At 42.7% G+C, this 8,550-nt stretch overlaps 1 non-coding gene across 1 annotated transcript; it reads right to left on the reverse strand.

Moving 5' to 3' along the window:
- Positions 1 to 5,234: 5,234 nt before the first annotated feature.
- LOC113457776 lies at positions 5,235 to 5,341 on the reverse strand. Its single transcript, XR_003378273.1, has one exon. It is a non-coding gene; the product is annotated as a U6 spliceosomal RNA (small nuclear RNA).
- Positions 5,342 to 8,550: the final 3,209 nt, after the last annotated feature.

Genomic DNA, 8,550 nt, shown 5'->3' on the forward strand with positions numbered 1-8,550 from the left:
AAAGCAGAGACCACGCCCAAGTGGGCTGGTATCTTAAAGGCTATTGGCTGAAGGAGTGGAGGAAGCTCCCGCAGCACCCTGGAGCTATATTGGCCTAAAGGAAGGGAGCTTTATCAGCTCATTTGCACAAAGGCACCTAAGAGTGAATGCCTTCTCTTTTTCATTTATGTGTGTTGTGTGTCTGCACGTGTGTATACGATGAGTGTCGGGGTGGTGGTGCACGTGGGGCCTATGGAGGCCAAAAGAAGTGGTTGGATCCCCTGGAGTTGGAAGTACAAGTGATTGTGAGCTACCCAATGTGGGTGCCAGAAACAAACTCAGCTCCACTGGAAGAGCAGCAAGAGCTCCTAACTGCGGAGCCAGCTCTCCAGCCCCTGGATACCCTTTTGTAATCCACATAAAGATGCTGTGCACGCTGGCAGTGGCTCTGGGAAAGGCAGTTTTGCCCCTGGTAACACTTCCCTCTTGGGAGGCAGGTTGCAGTAGAGTCATGCTATTTGCTCACAAGAGGACAGGGCCGTCTCTTCGTTCTTGTTAATAGTCCATCTCAGTTGGAATAGGTTGGGCCTCTGGACTGCTCTAAGATTGACAGCTTTCACTCCAAGCATACTAGCGAGGTAGGGCACTGTCTAGTTACTTTTCTAGTGCTGTAATAAAACACCATGACCAAGGCAACTTCTAAAAGAAAGCATTTAATTTGGGGCTTACTGTTATAAAGGGTTAAAGCCATGACCATCATGGCAGGGAGCATGGCATTAAGCAGGCAGGCATGGTGCTGGAGCAATAGCTGAGAGATTACATCTAGATCCACAAAGTTTGAACAGAGACAGCTAACTGGGAATGACATGGGCTTCTGAAACCTCAAAGCCTGCCTCTAGTGACACACACTTCCTCCAACAAGGCCACACCTCCTAATCCTTCCCAAATAGTTCCAACTAGGTTCCAAGCATTCAGATACATAAGCCTGTGGGGGCCAGTTTTATTTACACCACCACAGCCATCTCCTAGGGTGCTGGATCTTGATTCACCATGAAATTTCATACAGTGTGGTGTAGCAGCACATTCATCAGCCCTACAGTGACTTTCTTCTTGGGCACCCCCCCCCAGATGTCCTGTAGTCCCCACCCACAGGCTCCAGTGTTCTGTGTCCTCTAGCCACTTCGGCTAAGCTGTGGGGAGTAAGCTCCCATCTGAAGAGACTGTCCCTGGGTAGTCACCCTAAGATGACTTAAGGAATGTCTCCATAATGTGATTTGGTTGCAGCCATCTTTTTTCATGCACAAGATAGATCCCTGCTACTCAGACAAACTCAGACACTCATAATCTGGCTCAGCCCCAGGGAGAGTCTGGTGGGTCCAGCTCTGCCCTCCCCTCTTTCTGCAGAGAACCAGCAGACGAAAATTTGCCACTGTAGAAAGAGGACTATGGGTAGTGGGGAAAACCACATTAGGAACACTAGAGAGTAACCATAACCTCTAGGGCATGCATTCCTGGGAGCTGATCTCCCAAACACCAAAGTAAGAGTAAAGGGAATTTTACCAAGAAATAAAAAGGACAGCATAGGAAACACTGGATCCATTCCTCTGAGTTCAACACTGTCCCCCAAATCTATTACCCGAGAAATGAGATCAAAGTGTACCTGGTGAAGGTCATAAAGACCTAGAATATTTTTTTTAACTTGTGGGAATCATTCTCAACCCTATGCAAATGTCCAGATTTCTCCCTCGTTTCCGAGTCATTAAGTCCACTGCATTAGCAAATGATTAAAATTCCAGTGTTATCAAAGAGCATCAAGAAAAGAAATATATGCAGACAGGTTTATGTGAGAGCTAAGAAGGCAACCCTGAAAGGAGACGTGTACTCCAGACCCAAAAAGAAAGGGCGAGGAGAGCCGGGTGGTGGCGCACGTCTGTAATCCCAGCACTTGGGAGGCAGAGGCAGGTGGATCTCTGTGAATTCGAGGCCTTGAGAAACCAAAAAAGAAAATGCAAGGAGGTCCCCATTAGTGGACGAAGGTTTGGATAGTACAGAAGACGAGAGGTCTACTAAGAAAGACCTAATGGCCAGGAATGGTGGCGCACGCCTTTCATTCCAGCACTGGGAGTCAGAGGCAGGTGGATCTCTGAATTTGAAGCAAGATTGGTCTGTAGAGCTAGTTCCAGGATAGCCAACGCTATGCAGAGAAAAATCTATCTCAAAAACAAAAACACAAGAGATATTGGACTGATTAATTTCCTATCACTGTGACCAAAATGCCCAACAGAATCAACGTGAAGAAGGAAATGCTAATTTTAACTCATAGTTTCCAAAGGTTCAGACCACAGTTGCCTGGTCTCACATGCTTAGCAGAACAACATGGTTGCAGCAATGTGTGACAGGGGACAGCTGTTCATATCTCTGTGGAAGAGAAAGCAGAGAGCGTGCGGGAACCCGAGGCCAGCCTACAGCAGTTCCCCGCAAACATTACCATCAGCTGGGAAATCAGCACTCAAAACACGAGTCTGCAGGGGGCATTTCCCAGTCACACCATAACAGGGATTTCTAGCCCAACTCTGTTCCTAGGACGTTATGACTGGGTGATTCATTCTTAAGAACGGGACAGGGACGTCTGCATCTTCGTTCTTGAGTCTGGGGAGTTAAGAGCTGCTGCTTATGATGCCAACACTTGTCCCTGCAGAGCAATAATTCCTTCTCAGGCCTTCGCGCAGTCCTCTTGACGGTGCCTGGTTGGTTCTGCCTACAGAGCCCAGGAGCACCTCTTGTTGTGACTAGATAATATTAACTCTGAATTCCTTAATCTCAGAGAGCAATCGACAAAGAGCTCCCAGGGTCTTGACTGTCATCAGATACCATTCCTTTCTTCTTATTTATTTATTTTAGGGAGAAGCTGTAGCCAGAGCAGGGACTTGTCACATGGCAAGGGAGGGAGAACCAGAGTCAAGAACTCTGGCATAGATGTCATATAGGGTGTTTCTTTGGCTATTGTGACCTTGGGCTCCTTATCCTGCATCCTTGTGAGTTCAAGGCACAGCTGTGCTCAGCTACACCAGCATGGGACAAGCTTATTTCTCCTGCAACGTTCTTAACACTTTGTGGGTCTTAATTCACCAGAGTCTGTTATTGGACTTTTTATTTTTTATAACTCTTTTGACTCTTTGTGTCACACAGCTCCCAAATAAATTACATGGAGACTTATTATTACTTATAAATGCCCAGCCTTAGCTTGACTTGGTTCTGGCCAGCTTTTCTTAATCTGTCTACCTTTTGCCTCTGGGCTTTTACCTTTCTCTCTATATCTTTTCTTTCTTTCGTACTCTGTGTCTGGCTGTGTGGCTGGCCCCTTTTCTTGCTCCCCATACCCTCTTCCCAGAGTTCTCTTATTTATTCTCTTTGCCTACCAGCCCTGCCTACCCTTTTTCCTGCCTGCTATTGGCCATTCAGCTCTTTATTAGACCAATCAAGTGTTTTTGTCAGGCAAAGTAACACAGCTTCAGAGTTAAACAAACACAACATAAAAGAATGCAACACATCTTGGCATCATTAAACATATGTTCCACAGCATAAACAAATGTAACATTTTTAATATTCCACAACAAGAGTCCCGATGCTGCAACTACCTTTATTATAGTTCATTAAAAAGAATGTGAATATTAGCCAAAATATTGAATTCTTTTATCCAGTATGGATCTATATTAAAATCATCCCGCTTTAAAGGGCTTAGGCCCATGATGGGCACTCATCAAGGCTGAAGGAGTAACTTAGAGCAGAGAGACCTGAAGCTCACTGAACCTTACTTCTTCTTTCTAATGGGTACCCCAGCATGAGGGGATTTATGAAAGCAGAACTCTATGCCACCCCTCCTTCTGTTCTCCTTCAAACCACTGATGTCGTTTGCCCATCCTGCTTCTCAGTGTTTTGATATGCAGGTATTAAAATTGTCAGTATGCTTGCATTCCGGTACACAAATGAAACATTTTTAATGTCCATGGGAGTTGATCATTCTGAAGAATACTCTGTGTCCTAAATCACTGTAGACAGAGAAACTGAAGTTTGAAGCAGTAAACTATTCTATTTTGGGAACAATAGTTGTGCATGCAGTCAGGAGGAGCTGGGCATTCTAAGAAGGAAATTGTATAGAAGAGCTCACTATTAAGTCAGCTCTTAGGAGTAGTTGAATGCAAAGAAGGTTACTACAGATAAAGGGAAGGTATAGGCACTTAGCAGATGACAAATGGCACCCTCACTGCCACCGAGAGAACAAACTTTGAGCTAAAATGGTACTTATGGGAAATAAATTAAAACCTCAGATGTTTTAGTCAGGAAGTCTCATCAGGATGCGACATAGAGCCTCATTATGGGTTATTATATGGTGTCACTAAAACAGGGAGAGACATCCAAGAGGGACAAGGCACAACCAAATAGCAGTCTTGCTCTGTCTGGTTCTGTGTTAATATGGCAACATCTGATGCTGCCCTCTAATCAAAAATGACACTTCTGGATAACAGAGGAGAGGACTGAGTGATACATATTGAAATCACATCTGTTAGGGCAAACCTCTTCTGAGTACTTTACATATATTTTATTTGCTGATTTATTCATTCACTCAGAAGTATTTATGGCATGCCAGGAACACAAAACCCAATAAGGTATTATCTTTTTCAAGGAGGTCCCAAGAATAGACATGCTAGCAAACATGAGTGTGGGGGTGGGGGGCTTTATCTGACAGATGTGCAGGATGTACAGAGGGAGACTGGGAGGGCTTGAGGAAGCAGAAAATAGTTAAAGGGTGAGTTTTCCTATCAAGCAAGGCAGAGGTGGGGAACTGAGGAAGCCTTCCAGTGGGCAGTGAGCACTTAGGCCAAGTCTTTAGCTGGGAGAAATTCTGAATTCCATCTGAATCTCAGGGCAGCTGCTTTAATTATTGGTAGGATATTTACTCTTTGGAGGCTCAGCTTCTTTTTCTGTGGAGTGAGCAGAGCGAGCTACACTGTTACAGGCAGTTCAAGCTTATGACTAGAAGCATCACTCACAGCGCTGGCTCCCAAAGCTGGATTTAGATCACTGCCAGGGTGCAGCTGTTCCTACAATGCTCCCTTTCCAGAGGAAGGAACCCAGAACCGAGGTTCTAGAACTTTCCCTATAATTACACAAGGTAAAAATGTGTGATTGAGCCCAGGTGCCTTGCCTCTAGTCTATATTTTTTAGCACAAAGCTCATGTTTTTATTTCTTTTTTTTTTAAATGGAATGCTTCATGAATTTTTGTGTCATCCTTGTTCAGGGACCGTGCTAATCTTCTCTGTATCTCTCCAGCTTTTTAGTATATGTGAAGCCAAAGCAAATATAGCTCATGTCTTTTATTTCATGATGTTGCCTGGGTGTTTTGTGGGCAGGTAGGCAGCGAGTGGCGATAGGCCTGCAGCTGTAGTAGGGCATTAAGACTTAATTACCAGGCATGGAGGCACACACCTTTAATCTCAGTACTTGGGAGGCAGAGGCAGGCGGATCTCTGGGAGTTCCAGGTCATCCTGTCCTACATAGTGAGTTCCAGGCCAGCCAGGGCTATGTAGAGAGACCATGTCTAAAAAAGGGGGATGGGGGAGGAATAGCAAAGGAATCTTCAGGAGAGGGGACATGTCAGATTGCATTAGAGACCGTGGCAGCACAATAAGGATGAAGAAGAAACTGGTGAGATAGGTATTACCACAATTCTGGTCAGAAGCAGTGAGACTGAGCTGGGCAGACAGCTCAGTGAAGAGTGTACACTGCTCCTGCAGACAGCCTGAGTTCAGTTCCCAGGAGCCACGTCAGGTGACACAAAACAGCCTGTTATTTCACCTCCAGGGATCCAATGCTCCTGGCCTCCATGGGTATCTACATGTTCATATGTATGTTCATGCGTGTGCATGCATGTGCGTGGGAGCATGTATGTTCATGCGCATGCATGTATATGTACGTGCACGCACACATACACACTCACACACACACATATTGCAATTAATCTTTCTTTGTACCTCCAGGCCCCAAAGTATGAAAGCTTGGCCTTAGCTTAGGCTTGTCCCTCTAGCTCTTATAATTTAAATTAACCCACTTATATTAACTTAGATTTTTGTCTCGTGGCTTTTTACCTTTCTTTCATTTTGTATGTCCAACTTCCTCCTAGTCTCGTTAGCATCTCTCTGCACTTCAGTTTTCTCCTCTGACTTCCTGTCTCTGTGCCTGGAAGTTCTGTCTATACCTCCTGCCTAGCTATTGGCTATTCTGCTTTTTATTACACCGATGACAGCAAACATTTTCACACAGTGTGTAAACATTCCACATCTCCCCCTTTCTGTCTAAATAAAAAGGAAAAGTTTGAATTCTAACTTATAAGGAAAACTTATACAATAAGAACAATTATCAGGTAAGAATTTCATTTACAATGTCCAATCTACCTGAATTTGTCAAAGTCCAAGAAAATATACATTATGTAGCCTATCTTGGTGTGTTCAAAGTTTTGTACCTAATTTACCTTTTATCCTAATTTGTATTACCAGCCCAAAACTTCTTTTTAGATTTCAAAACATTTTCTTAGATAAACACCCTATATATTTTATATCTGTTATATAAGTTTCTTTTCTGAATTTGGTAGTAAGGAAACTGTAACTAAGCCAGGCTGTGGTGGCACACACCTTTAAACCCAGAATTTGGGAGGCAGAGGCAAACAGGTCTCTGTGAGTTCAAGGCCATCCTGGTCTACAAGAGCTAGTTCCAGGACAGGCCCCAAAGCTACAGAGAAATTTTGTCTCAAAACAACAATAACAACAACAAAAAACTGTAACTGTAACTATCTTGTCTTTAACTCCATCAAAGACCCAAGAAGGATATAATGTTGCCTGAGCAAACAGGAAATGCAGAACAAATAACTGCCAAAACTATAGAAACAACAGAGATACCTGGCTCTCTGGCCAGTCACCCAGTGTTCCTCTGCAACATTGGAGCATCCATCTTCAGCCTACAGGCCTAGAACATCTGACATATTTTTCTGTGAAGCAGGAATTTTGAAGGACTGTCCTACCTTGTCTTGACAAATTATGGCAGTCTCTTTCTTTTATGTTCTGCTTATCCAGTTGGGACATAGTCAAGGCAAAGGCAGTTTCTTTCCCAGTGGCTAGCTCTGCCACAATAAAAGTAAACTCCATACGCCCATCATCCTTTTTTGAAGTATATTGGTACTGCCAGAAGCAGATGTGTCTCACTGTCATTAAAAGCCTTAGGTTATTAAAACATCTTAAATGTCATATTCTGTAGGTCTTTGTAGTGTTTGAAGACCACCTATCCATCTAAAATATATCTGTTTAATCTTAAAAACATACCTAACATAATTACAAGTTGTATTATTACAGATGACCAACTACTAACCTATATTTCTTAGTTGTATATTACATTTTTAAATGAGCAGCATAGGTACAATATCTTAAACAATAATAGAAATATATAAACAATATAACAAAATAACCTTAAATTGATATCAATATATAAAAATCCATATTAATGTAAAATATTTGAGAGTAGTGATTATTCAAAAGTATACTAATATACAACATTTAACCCCATAATTCTATGCTATATGTACCCTTTTTCCCTTTAGAAAGAGATCCTTGAATCCAACATCCTTTGCTTAGTTTCCTTCTTTACTATGACCAGTAACAATTTGCAGCCAATCCCCCTTAATGATCACAAACATCCATACCCCACCAAATGACCAAAACTCACCCACCCACCTCTTAGGAATGTGGGCATCATATTTCTGTTGTTTGGGGAAAGCAATGGTGTCTTTACATGACCCTAAGAAAATTGGGATAATGGTCAAGACCTGGGAAAACTAGTTGTATTGTTTGTTGTCTAGTCTGTGTGTGAAAGTACAAAACTTATCTGAAGTCTTGGATGGATAGTCTATATCTGGACCACCTCAGATAGCTGCTCTGGATACAGAATTTTGAGGAAGCTGTAACAGAGGCTGTATCACCTGGGCTACTTGTCTTCACTGGCACTTGGCCCTTTTTTTCTTTCTGAAAACACACAAACTTTTAAAGGTAACATATATATCTGTACTAACACAAGAATGGGATGTTGGTGTGTACAAGTCAGCTAAAGATTTTATGTTTGAGCAAGTAAAGGGTGTCTGTCAACTTCATAAGTCTGAACTGCATAACAAAGCTGTAATATTTATCTCCAGCCATGCCATATGAGGGGATGGCATGCAATAATAAGTCATGAGGATGCTGTAGCCAACAATTTCTCATGTCTCATCCAGTCTCAGAGCTGTCCCATGTCAAGGGATCAGCATATATGTCACCTGTCCTGTAGTCTTTCTTGTTTTTGTTCTTTATGTCTGTAGTCAAGATTTTCAGGGGGTCTTCCCTGATCAAATCTGGTCTCTATTAATTTTGAAGGAATCCACAGGTTTTCATTTCCTGTGGAAACAAAAGCATAACCTCTCCCCCAACACATTTTTCATTCTGAACTTCCGTTCTGAAGATAAGACATCCCTAAAGTATATATGCTGGTTT

Source organism: Microtus ochrogaster, linkage group LG5, assembly GCF_000317375.1.
Source record: "Microtus ochrogaster isolate Prairie Vole_2 linkage group LG5, MicOch1.0, whole genome shotgun sequence".
Taxonomy (NCBI): Eukaryota; Metazoa; Chordata; class Mammalia; order Rodentia; family Cricetidae; genus Microtus; species Microtus ochrogaster.